At 43.7% G+C, this 17806-nt stretch overlaps 1 protein-coding gene across 8 annotated transcripts in view; it reads left to right on the forward strand.

Moving 5' to 3' along the window:
• The first annotated feature begins 1220 nt into the window (after positions 1 to 1220).
• The window catches only part of NLGN3 (neuroligin 3), a 149858-nt gene continuing 133272 nt past the window's right edge, over positions 1221 to 17806 (forward strand). Inside the window, exons 1-2 of one of the 8 annotated variants that reach the window (XM_033946116.1) lie at positions 1221 to 1285; positions 5987 to 6212. The gene's annotated coding sequence lies outside the window, so the exon portion shown is untranslated. Of the gene's footprint in view, positions 1286 to 1336; positions 1494 to 1566; positions 1690 to 5986; positions 6213 to 17806 lie in introns of those variants that run through there. The other 7 variants (XM_033946114.1, XM_033946122.1, XM_033946120.1 and 4 more) reach the window with 7 other exon arrangements.

Genomic DNA, 17806 nt, shown 5'->3' on the forward strand with positions numbered 1-17806 from the left:
ACGTTGTGGAATGCTCTGCCACAGCAACTCCGAGATGAACAACATCTAGATAAATTCAAGATAAGCCTGAAGACTTTTTTATTTCGTGACGCATTCGCTTGTGTTTAGACTTATCTTCTCTTCTCCTTTTTTTTTTTTGTTTATTCTCTTCTTTTTCATCTTCTTTTCTCTCTTAAGCAGCCAACCGCTTTAAAAAAGGGACCCTACCCATTATGTTTTATCCTACTCCCACTTTCTCCTCTTCTTCTCAAATATGTAACTTTTCCCCTCCATTCCCTTTTACCCTCACTTTCAAGTCTGTCCAGTTAATGTCTTTATTTATTTCCAAATATTTATTATTTTATTTTTCTTCTTTCTTTCTCTTTTTAAAATTTTATTGTTAACCGGCCAGATATTTGTTGATGGTCGGTATATTAAAAAACTAATAAACTTGAAACTTGAAGGTCCTGTTATAGTGGTGAAACGCCTACAGCCGTTGAGCATTTCCTTATATTGTGCACAGTTCTTGTTTGCAATCAAGATCTCTCTCTTCCCAGATTTATTCTCCCATGTGGCTGGATGTTCCATCTTTTCCAAAACAATCCATATTGTTTCTGCCTCTCTTTAGCTCCCCTGCAGTTTAGGTGCTTCAATATTGTTTTTCATGTATAAAGAAATCCCTCCACCTTTTCGACCATCTCTATAGGAGTTTTTGAACCATGTTGCTGTGATAGAAACAAAATCCAAGTCTGCCTGTAACATCATGAACTTTGCTGCAGAGATGCTAAAGGTCTATAAAAGACTAAGTAGAATGAAACAGGTTGCTACTCTTTCCCCCAAAACTAGGACTTCAGTGGTAGATTTAAAACAAACTGGAACAAATAGTTCTTCACTCAATGTGTGGGATGGTGAAAGCAGTTAGCTTAGCGGTGTTTAAAAAGGATTTGGATAATTTCCTACAGAAAAAGTCCCCTCCTTACCCTTTTGAAGGATAAACAGAATAAAGTCGCTTTTCCTTTTGGGGGCTTTCTGCCAGGTCTTTATCCCTTAGCTTGGCTCCTGCTGGAAGTAGTCTACTAGCCCTGTATGCTAATGACAGCTGAAAAGTGAACCATGGGAAGAGTCATTTCTTAAGAGGGATGGTTGAACTCAGGAATTGAAGAGGAACAGGCGATGACCCTGGGCAAGTCACTTAATTCACCAGCACCAGCCCACTCCCCCCCCCCCCTTCTCCCATTTTCAAGTGAGCAGCACGTGCAAGAAGTGCCCCGTCCCTCCTCCCGGAGCATGCATACAGCACAGACAGGTGCAGTTAGCGGAGGTTTTCTGTGCTCGGTATTAAAATGCATGGCTGGGGAGAAGCGCGCTCTGTGCCTTTAAGGCGCGCCCCTGTGAGGCAGGAGGGTCGCGGGAACGCGGCAGCTGGTGGAGGAGGGGGAGGGAGGCGAGCGGGCGGCCGGAGGGCAGCGACGGGAGGACGCGGAGAGCCGGGGCGGCTGTAGCGGCCGGATCAGGTGAGAGAGCGCCCGATGGGCCCCTCCCTTGCCAGCATCATTTTCCTGATCCCCCCCTGCACCCTTCAGAGGAGTGGCCCAGTGCTCAGAGCAGCAACGCCCCCCACCCCGATCTTGCACATCAGCTCACTGTAAGCCCTCTGGACCCAGAGGAGGGCAAGGCATAGGATGCTTGGGGGAAGACTGCTTGCTTGAGGTGGGCTTTCGGGGAGATGGAGTAGTGGGAAGCTCTGGGGGAACTGGGATGCATAGCAAGGAGTTGGGGGGGGGGGGGAGAAAAGAGAGGATAGAGGAGATGCACTGTGGGGGAGGGGTGAGAGTACTTCACTACAACTCTTACACACTTTCCAGAGCATCTGCCTCCCTCCCAAACATCTTTGGCTCCCCCTCCCCCTTTTCAATCTCTCCTCTTAGGGCATTCCTCTTTCCTTTGCATTTCAAGTCTTCTCTCCACCTCTCATTAATTTCATTAGCCAGCCTCCCCCCCCCCCCCCACCCCACCCAGCATCTCTTTTCACTCTCTTCCTGCCCCATGGCCTACTCTGACCCCTTCAAATATTCCCTTGTCCCTACCCTCATGACAAGTATCACTCTCTCATCAGTTGGCCTAGAACATTCCATCTGTCTTGCCGCACCCCATCCTCCTCCAACCTCTGGAGCTGCCCATCTGCCCATCACCTTTTGCACGTTGTCAACAACCCCTCCCCCACACCCCCATACACAGCATCTCACCTGGCCTTTGCCAACCCCTTCAGAGCCTCAACATGTATCCAATGTATGGACTATTCCATGCATTCCATCTTAAGAGCCCTCCACTAAGAAGCATTTCTTCTCTCTATCTGTCCGAATCTACCATCCTCATCATCCAATTTGTCTGTTCCCAACCTGTAGAAAGCACAACTAGCCAAGCATCGCCCCAACTCCTATCCATCCCCACCCTAACCCTACAGTTTGTTTCCTAACTATTCCTACTCCCACTGAGCATTCCCATCTCCTCTTTACTGGTATTTGGTGTTCTCTTTCCACTATCCAGCCCCCCCACACACACTCTTGGTTCCTTCCCTACTAAGCATCTCTCAGTTCCAGTCCCATGAAGAATCCACTGAGCACCTAGTCCTGCTCTATGTGCAGCATCCATAACACCCAACATACCCATAATCCCGTCTCCACCAAACCTCTGTCCCCTCCATTCTTCTCCACAATATGTGTCCACCCCCAGCCACCTCTTCCTCTCCTATCTCTTGAAGATGAATTAAACCCTGCTCTCATCTCAGATGGTTGTCCCTAGCACATTGAGCTTCATTCATTGTCATCTCCTACTTTTCCTACCATATTCACATCCGTCAGTTCTCAGCTCCGTTAGGCTCCACATTAGAGGTCTGCATGGGAACGGGGATTGTGGGAATCCCGCAGGTCCCACTGGGGTACCGTGGGAATCCCTCCCTAACCCAAGGGACTCCCACGGAGACCCCCCTCTGGCCCACAGGACTCCCACGGGGACCCCCCTCTAGCTAACGGGACTCCCACGGGGATGGAAGGCTTTGGAAGCAGGGTTCGTCCATATAATATGGACACGTCAGCCTTAGTAAAAGAGGGGGTTTATAAGTTAATTACCTGAACAGAAAACAAAAAAGGGTTCCACCAAAGAGATTCCACAAGGAAAACAGCAGCGCAAGCACAAAAGAAATTGTGGAATTGATGATCCTGTCAGAAGTAATTACTGCTTTTTATGGGGACGGGTGGAGATGGAGGTAATTCCTTGCGGGGATGGTTGGGGACGGAGAGGATCCTGAAGGGGACATGCAGGGATGGGTGCGATTTCTGTCCCCGTGCAACTCTCTACTCCACATACAGCCATCCCTCTCCTCTTTATTCATCCCCTTCTCTTGAGAGCAGTCTGTCCTCAGTCATACATTTCCAGCCATCCCTGAGCATTCATTCATCCTAGCTACCACCTCCTCAACTTCTTCATCATCTATCTCTTTCCAGCTCTCTCGGTCTCCTTTCTCAGCCATCTCTATCTCTGTTTCGTTTCATCTTTCATTTGGATCCTTCTGCTTTTCTCTCCACTCCTCAACCTTCTGTTTTGGGACACTTCTCATAATCCTTTCTGCTCCAGCTTACCCAATACTCCTTTGCCATCTCTTCTCTCTTCCTTTACCTGTCTCTTTGATATCTAACCATTCTCCTTCCCCTCTTCAACATGCCACTTCGGCTGTTCATTGTCCTCCTCATGTTTGATTAAGTTCATTGATGAAAGGCATGGTTGGACCATGTCTAAAATCTGAAAGGGAAAGTCAGCAAGAGGTAGTGATGAGACGCACCATCCACCATGGACAGAGGAGTGGAGTAGAGTGGAAATAGCAGGAGAGCTTTTGTTTAGGTGGAGGACAAGAATGGGATGGATTCATGGTTCCAGAGAGCACCTTAGAAAAAAGATTGGCTAAGAGGCAACGTTTCATCAAATCAGAAAGGAGATGAAACGAGCAGTCTGGTGCTTGGGTGCAGGAGGAGTGGGCTTACAAGAAAGGTGGACAGTTGGCAAAGAGAGAGAAAAGAGACTAATACAGGGAGAGTACAGGCTCCCCATCACTTAGCGATATCTGTCCCAAGTATCTTGAACATCACTATCTCGGCCTCGTTTTGCTCTTTGGTTCTTTCCAGGGTTGTCCGTAATCCAGCAGCGTTTTACTGAGCTCCTGCAGCCACTTTTGGTCCTTTCATTGTAAGCAGGCCTACTCCATGCAGATGGCCTGATTCACCCTGAATTTGTCCCTCCCTGGCTCCCTAATATTTCTGTCCCCAGTAACCCCAATGACCTTTACCACTGCACTTTATGTTGGCCACAATCATGTTTCAAGTTTCTCCTAGTTTTGGTACTGCTATTTCTGCTGTTGGCTGCTTCAGGCATCTTCTACCCTCTCAACAAAGAAAGTCCTTTGTCTGCTTGATCTCAATTGTCCTCCCTCCGTATTCAGATCATGGGTCTTGAATTTTATATCCTGTGGCAAATGTACTGATAAATATACAATATGGGAACTAATACTCAGCTACATTGTCAAATAGAAAATCCCTAATTACAAAAAAGTTTAGTAAAAACTAACAAACGCAACAAAAAATGAACCTATTTAGTCACCTCCAAATAGGGCAAGAGATTAGTGAGAAAACAAAGTCAAAGCAAGAGGTCTTATATGGAGAACAAGACAACAAAGGAGGAAGATAATTTTGTATCTGAACAAGGGACGCATTGGGACCTTCTGTGATCTCATACTGAACTTGGTTATGGCTGCTTGTGGGCTGAGAGATGCACGTATCCTCTTATAAGGCTACTGGGATATAGGGCTGGGAATGGCTGATCTGCAGACTATAATCTCTCTATAGGGCTGGGAGAAGCTGTAGGAAGGATATGGAAAGACTAAAGAGTTTAGGGCTCTTCAGTTTGGAGAAGAGATATGACAGGTCTACAACGTGCTGATTGGAGAATGGGTAAATGCAATTCTATAGTTCACTCTTTCAAAAAGTACAAAGACTGGGGGACATGCCTGGAAGTTACATACTGTAGTAGGACATTGAAAACAAATAGGAGGAAATATTTTTTCATGCAGTGTATAGTTGAGCTCTGGAACTCGTTGCCAGAGGATTTGGTAAAATCAAATGGTAAAAGCAGTTAATGTTGCTGGATTTAAAAATGTTTTGGACGATTCCTGAGGAAAGGTTCATAAACCACCATTAAGGTAGCCCTGACAAAGCTACTGCTTATCCCTAGAGATCAGTAACATGGGATTTTCTTACATTTTAGGATTCTGCCAGGTACTTGTAAACTAAACCAGCCATTGTTGGGCTAGATGGACTTTGGTCTGATCCAATAGCAGAAAAGAACATAAAACTTGCCATACTGGGACAGTCCGAAGGTCCATCAAGCCCAGTATCCTGTTTCCAACAGTGGCCAACCCAGGTCCTAAGTACCTGGCAGAAACCCAACATTCCAGAGCTGAGATTGTGATGTCATAATGCCTCATTCCACCAATGCCTAAGAGCCAACCTCACCAGTGATGACACAATGGCTTGACTGTCCTAGACTAGGCTCACATAAGAACATAAGAATAGCCACACTTGGACAGACTGAAGGGCCATCAAGCACAGTGTTCTGTTTCCAACAGTGGTCAACCCACACCCCAAGTACCTAGCTAGATCCCATGTATTGTGTTCTTGTGTTCTTATATGCTAATGGATGCCCTGGAAAGAGCTAAAAATATCTGTACCTACCTGGAAAAAAGTGATGGTGAGAGACACAAGGATGGGAGTGGCAAGGTAGTGCTGGTAGGAGATTTGGGTTATTGTGTGTGAGGTACGGCAGCTTGGAGCCTGCTTCTTGCAAAGTCAATGAGGATTGAAGAAGTCCTAGATACCCCACACAGAAAATTAGTGGAAGAGCATGGATATAGAGGAGCCTACTCTGCCTGTGATTACTAGACCCTATGCTTAAATTTCAGACTCAAACTTGAAGTGACCTGTGGGCAGACAAAAGTGCTGAATTCCAGGAAGAGCTATCAGCAGTCCAAGAGCCAGGAGTGTGGTATGGAGGAGGCACTGAGGAAGCCAAAATCAGAGGACTCTCAGGAAAGAACAAAAAATAAAGCTGTTAACATTGCCAAAATATTCACCCCAGGGAAGGAGGCACAGAGACCCAGGAGGAGCGAAGAAAGCGCACAGGGAGGGGTGAGCGTGCACACTTTTACTCCTGGATTTCATTGTTTGGGGATTTTTATAAATTATCTATGTATATTTTAGCCAATAGAATCACAAGTCTTCAGTTTGTTGAAGCAACACAGAAAGGTAACCCTTTATAAGAAGTATTAAGCAAAAAAGAAAACCATTTATTTTTTTTCTTAGACCCCCCTCCCCCCAAAAAAAAAATATTTTTATAGGGGGAGTGCAAAAACAACAATTATAGGAGATCTTAATGGGAAATCAAAATTGCTTAAGGCTTAGCATGAAAAAAGCCTATGTTCTCATCACATTATTTATCACCAATGTTGATTTTAACTTTTCCTTTCTGTTAGTTCTTCATAACTAGAAAAGATCTAAGCTGTTCAGGTGTAAAGAAAACCTATTTAATTCCACCAAGCTTAACCACACATTTACCCAGATATGCCAATAGGAAGGAAGCCCTCAAGGCAAAAAATGCCCTTCTTCTATCTTGTGTGATGAAAACTGCCCATGGAACAGAGCCTAGGAATTGCAAATATATTTAAATCCTGCTCTAACACAAACAATACTACCAATGTTAATCTTTCTGTGGCCTCCGAAATAAATTCTTCCAATATTGATGACAAATTATCTAAATCAATGCCTCCTCTTTCCACTTGATCACTTGGATTTTCCCCCTGGCGGTGTCTTCGAAATATTCGGAATAAAGTATACTCTGTTCAATGGGGGAAGAGCTTCTGGGAAATAATTAAAACCCTCAATCAAATATTTTTTTGAATAATTCTTTAGGGAGTGTACCAGGAGGTCTGGGAAAATTTAACAAGTAAAACATAGAAACATAGAAGATGACGGCAGAAAAAGGCTACAGCCCATCAAGTCTGCCCACTCTGCTTACCCACCCCCTGTCTATGCCCTAATGACCCAATTTCCTTATCTTGACCCTCGTAGGGATCCCACATGGGTATCCCATTTATTCTTAAAGTCTGGCATGCTGTCTGCCTCGATCACCTGCACTGGAAGCTTGTTCCAATGATCAACCACTCTCTCTATGAAGAAATACTTTCTGGTGTCGCCATTAAATTTTCCGCCCCTGAGTTTGAGCGGGTGCCCTCTTGTGGCCGAAGGTCCCTTGAGAAAGAAAATATCATCTTCCACTTCGACACGTCCCGTGAGGTACTTAAATGTTTTGATCATGTCTCCCCTCTCCCTACGTTCCTCAAGAGTGTAGAGCTGCAATTTGTTCAGTCTCTCTTCGTACGAGAGACCCTTGAGCCCCGAGATCATCCTGGTGGCCGTCCATTGAACCGATTCAATTCTGCGCACATCTTTACTGTAATGTGGCCTCCAGAATTGCACACAGTACTCCAGATGAGGTCTCACCATGGCCCTGTACAATGGCATTATGACTTCAGGCTTTCGGCTGACGAAACTTCTATTGATACAACCCAATATCTGTCTTGCCTTAGATGAAGCCTTCTCCACTTGATTGGCAGTTTTCATGTCTGCACTGATGATTACTCCTAAATCTCGTTCTGCTGAAGTCCTAGTTAAAGTTTCTCCGTTCAAGAAGTACGTCCTGCATGGATTTCCGCTTCCGAGGTGCATGACCTTACATTTCTTAGCATTGAAGCCTAGCTGCCAGGTTGAGGACCAACTTTCCAATGTACGCAGGTCCTGCGCCATATAATTCTGTAAACTGCATTCACTTACTATATTACATAGTTTGGCGTCATCGGCGAATAGTGTTATTTTATCTTGAAGCCCTTGAGTCAGATCCCCTATGAATATGTTGAAAAGGAGTGGACCCAGGACCGAGCCCTGCGGCACTCCACTGGTCACCTCCGATGTTTTAGAGAGGGTACCATTAACCACCACCCTCTGAAGTCTGCCACTCAGCCAATCATTGACCCATGCAGTTAGTGTCTCTCCTAACCCCATCGATTCCATCTTGCTTAGCAGCCTGCGGTGTGGGACACTGTCAAAAGCTCAAAGTCCAGGTACACGACGTCCAAAGACTCTCCCAAGTCCAACTTTCTTGTTACCCAGTCAAAGAAGCTGATGAGATTGGATTGGCAGGACCTACCCTTGGTGAATCCATGCTGACTGGGATCCCGAAGATTCCCTTCATTCAAGATCGTGTCCAATTTGCTTTTAATTAGTGTTTCCATGAGTTTGCACACTATTGATGTGAGCCTCACCGGTCTATAATTCGCAGCCTCTGCCCTGCAACCCTTTTTATGCAGAGGAACGACATTAGCTAATTTCCAGTCCAGGGGAACTTTCCCCTTACTTAGGGAGAGATTGAATAACTCAGCCAACGGTTTCGCCAGGACATCGCTCAATTCTCTGAGCACTCTTGGGTGCAAATTGTCTGGTCCCATGGCTTTGTTCACCTTGAGTCTTGCCAGTTCACTGTAAACTTCACCTGGTGTGAACTCAAAATTCTGAAATGGGTCTTCTGTGCTTTGTGTTGCCTTCAACTGCGGACCGTGTCCAGGTGCCTCACAGGTGAAGACTGAGCAGAAGTATTCATTCAGTAGTTCGGCTTTATCGGAATCTGCTTCCACGTAACTTCCGTCCGGTCTTCTAAGGCATACTATCCCGCCTGTGTTCCTTTTTCTGTCACTAATATACCTGAAGAAGGATTTGTCCCCCTTTTTAATGTTTTTTGCCAGAATTTCTTCCACTTGAAGTTTTGCCTCCCTAACTGCCATTTTGACCGCTGTAGACCTGGTCCTATATTCTACTTTTGCCTCTCTTTTCTCCGTGCGCTTGTAGGAGAGAAACGCTTTTTTCTTCTCCTTAATGAGGTGCGAGATCTCCGCGGGGTTTATTGTTTCTTTGTCATTTATTTACTGATTTTATGAAGCGGCTAGTTGCTTCATGTATGGTTGATTTCAGTGTTAACCACTTAGCTTCTACATCATCGGTCTCTGCTTGGTCCTGCAGCGTCTGATGGACGAAATCTCCCATGCGTGCGAAGTTTGTGCCCCGGAAATTGAGTACCTTTGTTTTCGTGTTTGATCTAGGGAAGCCTTTCCTAAGGTTGAACCATACTATGTTGTGGTCACTGGAGGCTAGCGTATCTCCTACTGAGACCTCTGAGATGCTTTCCCCGTTGGTGAGTACCAGGTCGAGGATTGCCTGGGCCCTAGTGGGCTCCGTTACCATTTGTTTGAGACGTGCTCCCTTTATGGAGGTTAAGAGCCTCCTGCTACCGCTGGTTGTCGCTGAAAATGAGTTCCAGTCTGCATCAGGCATATTGAAGTCCCCTAGCAGTACAGCTTCTCCTCGTAGAGTGATATTCTCTATGTCTTCAATTAATTCTGCGTCCATGTCTTCCAGTTGTCTTGGGGGTCTGTATTTCATCTCCTCTTATAGTTTTCAATTTGCTCTGTTTTTCTAAAGAGGAAAGTTTTTTCTTTAACTATTGTGGCATTAAGGTTTTGCAGCGCTTTAATATCTTCATTGACTTGGTGAAGTTGATTGGAACAATCCATCTTTACTCCCTCTACAGACCTCGTAGACAACTCATCCTCTCTAGAACAAGAGCAGTTACTTCTTTTGTTAAGTTTGATATTGTGGTGTCCAAACATTCTAATAAATTCCAGATATGTTCCAGTTTCACGTTGTGGGAGCCACAGAGCTACCTCTGGTTTCTTTGTTTGTTCCAATGGCCATGGGTCGAATCAGCAAACCACACTTGCTCATGGCATTCTGTCCTGCGACATCTGCTTCCAGGGCTGCCAAACCCGCTGGACAAGGGGGCAGATTGGTTCCCAAAGCCGACAGAGAGTGTTCGGCCATAGTGCATTAGATGTTGCGACAACAAAAATCAACTCTTCAGGTTTAGATGAGATTCTGATGGCATATTAATTGAGTTTTTCTAAGAAAAACCTCCATAGACCAGCTAATTCAGAACGCCGCGGCTAAGCTTATTTTCACAAAAGGCAAGTTTGATCATGTCTCCCCACTCCTCTCCAAGCTTCACTGGCTCCCAGTATACTGCAGAGTCCTCTTTAAATGTGCCTGCTTAGCCTTCAAGATCCTACATGGCGTCCTTCCTCCCGTTATCCCACTCTTTTGGAATTCCTCAAAACCACACTCCACCAGACCCTCCCAAAAACTGAAACTATCATTCCCCTCTATAAAAGGTATATCCCGCACAGGAAAACTTGGAACATCTCTCCCCTTTAGAACCACAGAACTCTGGAACAACCTCTCATCCCCACTCAGAAACTCAAGCTCCTTCCAATCCTTCCGCAAACACTTGAAAACTTGGCTCTTTGCAAAAATCTAATCACCTCCCATTCTCCAGTATTCTGTCCCTCTCTTTCCTCTTAGTCCCTCTCCTTTATCCCTTATTGTAGTTCCTTTCCTCTTAACTCTGTAAACCGTGCCGAGCTCTGCGCTTGCAGAGATGGTGCGGTATACAAACCTAAGGTTTAGTTTAGTTTAGTTTTTGCTGGACAGGAGAGGCTCCAGCCATTAAAGGCTGGCTTTTACCACTGGACTATTATAAGGAGGCATATTGTCAAATAGGTAAAGACGAGCGGGAGACGGATTTGGAAAGCACTCTAAATGTAAAAAAACCCTCTTGGTGCTCATTTTTAATACCAGTCTAGAAGTGAAATTAAGTTTGTAACTTATTTTTTAAATATTCCTGTGATCTTAGGCTGGGTTCCCCAATTACAAAACCTAGTCCCCAGAAAAAAATAACCCAAATCACAGTTACCAGATGTTAGGTTCCACATTGAGGGTTAGTGCCCAAGAAAAGGATCTGGGTGTCATTGTAGACAATACGATGAAACCTTCTGCCCAATGTGCGGTGGCGGCCATAAAAGCAAACAAGATGCTAGGAATTATTAAAAAAGGGATGATTAACAAGACTAAGAATGTTGTAATGCCTCTGTATAGCTCCATGGTGCGACCTCATCTGGAGTATTGCATTCAATTCTGGTCTCCTTATCTCAAAAAAGATATAGTGGCGCTGGAAAAGGTTCAAAGAAGAGCAACCAAGATGATAAATGGGATGAAACTCCTCTCGTATGAGGAAAGACTAAAACGGTTAGGGCTCTTCAGATTGGAAAAGAGACAGCTGAGGGGAGATATGATTGAAGTTTAAAAAATCCTGAGTGGAGTAGAATGGGTACAAGTGGATCGATTTTTCACTCCGTCAAAAATTACAAAGACTAGGAGACACTTGATGAAGTTACAGGGAAATCAATAGGAGGAATTTTTTTTTTCACTCAGAGAATAGTTAAGCTCTGGAATGCATTGCCAGATGTTGTGGTAAGAGCAGATAGTGTAGCTGGTTTTAAGAAAGGTTTGGACAAGTTCCTGGAGGAAAAGTCCATAGTCTGTTATTGAGAAAGACATGGGGGAAGCCACTGCTTGCCCTGTATTGGTAGCATGGAATATTGCTATTCTTTGGGTTTTGTCCAGGTACTAGTGACCTGGATTGGCCACCGTAAGAACGGGCTACTGGACTTGATGGACCATTTGTCTGACCCAGTAAGGCTATTCTTATGTTCTTATGACCCAAGTCCGGGATCTTTGTAAGTTGGACTGAGTGTCTCCTGGAACGCTTCCACCCATCTGCCTACTCTTGTTCTCCTCTAGAGGTCACCAGATATATATTTACTGATAGACAGAGGCTGTACAATGCAGCCATAAATCAACAAAACAATTTAAAAAATCATTCACAGTCATGAGAAACCTAAGACAAGTTCAAAAATTCTTCGACAGAAAACAATTCCAACTCTTGGTAAAATCCCTAATCCTAGGTCTAATAGACTACTGCAACATACTATATCTCCTTTGCCCAGCAACCATGATGAAACAACTACAAACAATACAAAACACAGCCCTAAGACTGGTCTACTCGCTGAAGAAATTCGACCACATCACAGAGGCATACCACGACTCACACTGACTCCCAATACAAGCGAGAGTACACTTCAAATTTTACTGCCTACTATTTAAAGCAATAAACGGAGACAGCCCAGCCTATTGGAACAATCGACTAATTCAATCCACCTCAACCAGACATAGGAGAACCGACACACCATTCACACACCCTCCAACTAAAAACATCAAACGAAAAAAGCTATACGACAACCTCCTAGCCAACTCTACAATCTATTGACCTTGATCACAGACTATAAAACCTTCAAAAAAGAAATAAAAACCCTTCTATTCAAAAAAACACATAAAACTGAACTAACACAATCAGAAATACCCCAAACATCACCTCAACTACTCCTTATGTACCTCTAATATCATGACAATTCAGATATAATCCTTAGCAACTTAAAGAAATATACTAACTACTCCCAACACACTTCTAATGTCCTGACAATTCATTTGTAATCCGCCTTGAACCGCAAGGTAATGGCAGAATAGAATCACTAATGTAATGTAATATAATCTGTCCTTTTTAATACCTCTCCCTCCTCTTTCACCACTACTTTTAAAATGTCACTGTTTGACCTCACTTGACCCCAGCAGAGGTGAAGAGGAGACAAAGATGCAGAGGCATTCAGAGGTGTCCATCTGGAGAGCCCATAGGGTGGATGTGGGGTAGGTTTACAAGTGTTTAATGATGATGGTTTCTTGGTCCAGGGGACAGAGTCCTAAGTTGGACATTCTCGACTGGACCAGGGAACCTTTAGTTGTTATAAATATAAAAATAGCAGTATTGTTTGTTCAACTTTGACCCTCAGAGCTGCTCTTAATGCAATACCTTATGTGAAAAGGACACATGTTTACTTAGGTTTCATGGATCTTCTTAATTTACCGGGTGATAATATGCTTTTTGTGTGAGTAACAAATGTGGCTCTTACGAATGAACAAATTACCTGTGGATTTAAAGAAGCAAATGACTTATCTATGTTAAAGAAGCAGCTTTGGCAGTATTTGCTGTACAAGGCTTTTGCTTAGATTTGACTGAATTTTGGTTTATGGAAACTGCACTGGACTATTATAAGGAAGCACGCTAAAGTATTTAATATATGTAGGAAGGAGGAAAGAGTGGCCTAGTGGTTAGATCTACACCCTCAGAACCCTGAGGCTGTGGGTTCAAATCCCATGCTGTTCCTTGTGACCCTGGGCAAGTCACTCAATCCTCCATTGCTTCAGGTACATTAGATAGAGTGTGAGCTCACCAGGACAGATAGGGAAAATGCTTCTGTACCTGATTGTAAACCACTTAGATAAGAACATAAGAATAGCCTTACTAGGTCAGGCCAAAGGTCCATCAAGCCTAGGAGACCATTCTTATGGTGGCTAATCTAGGTCACTAGTACCTGGTCAAAACCCAAAGAGTAGCAACATTCCATGCCACCGATCCAGGACAAGCAGTGGCTTTCTCAATAACAATGGACTTTTCCTACAGGAAATTGTCCAAACCTTTCTTAAAACCAGCTACACTATCTGCTCTTACACCAAACTCTGGCAAAGCGTTCCAGAGCTTAACTATTCTCCAAGTGAAAATGTATTTCCTTGTAACTTCGAGTGTCCCCTAGTCTTTGTAATTTTTAACGGAGTGCACTTGTACCCGTTCTACTCCACTCATGATTTTGTACTCCACTGAGGATTTTGTAGACTTCAATCCTATCTCCCCTCAGCCGTCTCTTTTCCAAGCTAAAAAGCCCTAACCTTTTTAGTATTTCCTCATATGAGAAGAGTTCCATCCCCTTTATCCTCTTGGTTGCTCTTCTTTGAACCTTATCTAGTGCCACTATATCTTAATTGAGATAAGGAGACCAGAATTGAACGCAATACTCCAGATGAGGTCACACCATAAAGCGATACAGAGGCATTATCCCTTTTTTAATAATTCTTAGCATCTTGTTTGATTTTTTTTTTCTGCCACTGCACATTGGGCAGAAGGTTTCATGGTATTGTCGACAATGATACTTGGATCCTTTTCTTGGGCGCTAATCCACAAGGTGGACCCTAGCATCCGGTAACTGTGATTCAGGTTATTCTTCCCAATGTGCATCACTTTACATTTTTCCACATTAAATATCATCTGCCACTTGGACGCCCAGTCTTCCAATTTCTTAAGGCCTGCCTGCAATTTTTCACAATCTGCATGCGTTTTAACAACTTTGAACAGTTTAGTGTCATCTGAAAATTTAATCACCTCACTCGTCGTTCCAATTTCCAGATCATTTATAAATAAGTTAAATAGCATCAGTCCCAGTACAGATCCCTGCGGCACTCCACTGTTTATTCTCCTCCATTGAGAAAAATGACCATTTAACCCTACCCTCTGTTTTCTATCTGATAACCAGTTCCTAATCCACAACTGAACTTTGCCACCTATCCCATGACTAATTTTCTCAGAAGACTTCTCATGAGGAACTTTGTCAAAAGATTTCTGAAAATCTAGATACACTATATCAGGGGTGCCCAATAGGTCGATCGCGATCGACCAGTAGCTCGCCAAGGCAAAGTGAATCGATCCCAGGACTCACTTTGCCTTGGCGATCTATCAAGCCGATCAATCTTCCTCTCCCCGACATCAATTCTTTCGTCGGAGAGGAAGTTCGGGCCAGCCAATCGCTGCCTGGCTGGGCGGAACTTCCTCTCCGACGGCAGAATTGACGTCGGGGAGAGGAAGATTGATCGCCCGAAGCAGAGAAAGCATGGTGCGGCGTCGGCGTCAGGGCCTGTTATCCATTGGTGGCATTTGGGTCCCATTCCCCGATGGCAGCGGCAGTGGCAGTGGCTTGGGGAAGGGCAGGCAGAAAGAAAGAAAAGAGGCAGGCAGGGAGACAGAAGGAAAGAAGAGAAACAGAAAAAAAGAAAGGGGGCATGAAGAGAGAAAGAAAGAAAGGTCAGGGAGAGAGGAAGAAAAAGTTGGGGGAGGGAATGAGGTGTGGAGGAGAGGAAGCATACAGGCTGAAAGAAAGATTGGATGCACAGTCAGAAGAAGAAAGTGCAACCAGAGACTCATGAAATCACCAGACAAGGTAGGAAAAATTATTTTATTTTAAATTTAGTGATCAAAATGTGTCTGAATTTATATCTGCTGTCTATATTTTACAATATGGTCCCCTTTTACTAAACCACAATAGTGGTTTTTAGCGCAGGGAGCCTATGAGCGTCGAGAGCAGTTCTGGGCATTCAGCGCAGCTCCCTGCGCTAAAAATTGCTATTGTGGTTTAGTAAAAAAGGAGGGGGGTGAGTATTTGTCTATTTTTGTATGGTTGTTACTGAAGTGACAGTGCATAGAGTCATCTGCTTTGACCTCTTTGAAAAAACCCCGGAATAGGAATGATAATTAACAATTCTATGCGTACAGTGTGTGTTGTGTTTTTTTTTAATTTGGTAGATCATTTTGACATGGTCATTTTAAAAGTAGCTCGCGAGTCAAAAAAGTGTGGGCACCCCTTCACTATATCAACCAGCTCACCTTTATCCACATGTTTATTCACACTTTCAAAGAAGTTAAGCAAATTGGTGAGGCAAGATCTCCCTTGGCTGATCCTATGCTTACTCTGTCTCATTAAATCATCTTTGCCTGCGTATTCCACAATTTTATTTTTTATAATTGTTTCCACCATTTTGCCTGGCACTGAAGTCAGGCTTACCGATCTGTAATTTCCCAAATCTCTCCTGAAACCCTTTTTAAAAATAGGTGTAACATTGGCTACCCTCTAATTTTCAGGTACTACTGACTATTTTAGCAGCAGGTTACAGATCACTAACAGCAGGTCCGCAATTTCATGTTTGAGTTCTTTTAGCATCCTGGGATGTATACCATCCGGTCCAGGTGATTTATCACTTTTTAACTTGTCGATTTGGCTTAGCACATCTTCCAGATTCACTGAGATTTCTTTCAGTTCCTCCGCATCATCACCCTTGAAAACTATTTCTGGTTCAGGTAGATTTCTTACATCTTCTTCTGTAAAGACTAAAGCAAAGAATTCATTGTCTCTGCTACAGCTTTATCCTCCCTGAGTGTCTCTTTGCTCCTTGATCATCCATCCTTTCCACGGATTCCCTCACAGGTTTTCTGATTCTGATGTACCTAAAAAAATTGTTATGAGTTTTTGCCTCTTATGCAAGTTTCTCTTCATATTCTTTCTTAGCTTTCTTTTTAACATTTTTATAAACGATATTGCTGAAGGGTTGTCGGGTAAGATTTGCCTCTTTGCGGATGATACGAAAATCTGCAATAGAGTAGATATGCCAGATAGTATGAATAATAATAATAATAAGAATTTTATTCTTATATACCGCCAAAGCCATAGAAGTTCGAGGTGGTTTACAGCAAGAAGCGCTGGACAATCAGCGAAGAGGTTACAGTTAAAGTCAGCAATACAATCTTACATAATGAAGGAATATGAAAGCTATGTAGTTCATTAGGATTACTGGTTGAGTAAGCAGAGCTGAGAAAATTCTTAGTTAACAAATCGATTGAACAGACTCGTTTTTACCAGTTTTCTAAAATTGAAGTAGGATGATGAGAGCGCGAAAACGCTACTAAGCCAATCATTCCATTTGCCTGCCTGGAAGGCAAGAGTTCTGTCCAAGAATCTTTTGTAGTGGCAGACTTTTATTGTCGGATAAGAGAACAGATGTATTCTTTGTGTGGGCCTAAGATAACTTGCCAAATTGAAGTGGGAAACCAGGTAAGTTGGGGCTAGGCCAAATATTGATTTGTAACACAGACAGGAGAACTTAAACAGGATTCGGGCCTCTAGGGGCAGCCAATGGAGTTTTTGATAGTAGGGGTTTATGTGTTCCCTTTTCTTCAGCCTAAAGATCAGCCGAACTGCTGAGTTTTGAATGACTCTGAGTCTTGGGATGTTTTTTTTTATAGGATCCCAAGAAAATAATGTTGCAATAATCGAGCAGGCTCAGGATGGAAAATTGAACCAGTAAGCGGAAGGATGGAGCATCAAAGTATTTTCTTATGGTTCTGAGTTTCCATAGTACCGAAAAGCATTTTTTAACTAATAAATCTGTGTGAGCATTTAGAGTGAGGTGGCGGTCCAGGGTGACTCCCAGGATTTTAATGAAGTGGTCAATAGGGAAGACCTGACCATTCAAGGAGATCGATGGGTCACTGATTTTGTCATTGGGGCTTGCGAGGAAAAATTTAGTTTTGTCGGTGTTGAGCTTCAATTTGAAGTCGGTCATCCATAGTTCGATTTCCTTTAGAATGGATGATAGATGAATCTTAATCTTGGAGGTCAGAGTAGTAAGGGGAATAACAATGGTAATGTCGTCTGCATAGATGTAGAATTTAACCTTTAGGTTTTGAAGTAAGTTCCCCAATGAGGCAAGGTAGATGTTGAACAGAGTGGGGAAAAGGGGAGAGCCCTGCGGGATTCTGCACGAGTTAACCCAACTAACGGATTTTTTATTGTCACTGTAGACTTGCTCAAAAACCCCCGAAACCATTTTAACACGTTACCTGAAAGACCAATTGACTCCAGACAGTCAATCAGAATAGCGTGGTCAACTAGATCGAAGGCACTACTTAGGTCTAGTTGCAAAATAAGAGCGCCGGTACCCTGGCTGAATAAGGTGTGGAGGAAATCCAGTAGTGATGCTATGACAGTTTCGGTGCTGAATCCAGAGCG

The sequence above is a fragment of the Geotrypetes seraphini genome, chromosome 5 (genome assembly GCF_902459505.1).
Source record: "Geotrypetes seraphini chromosome 5, aGeoSer1.1, whole genome shotgun sequence".
Classification (NCBI taxonomy): Eukaryota; Metazoa; Chordata; class Amphibia; order Gymnophiona; family Dermophiidae; genus Geotrypetes; species Geotrypetes seraphini.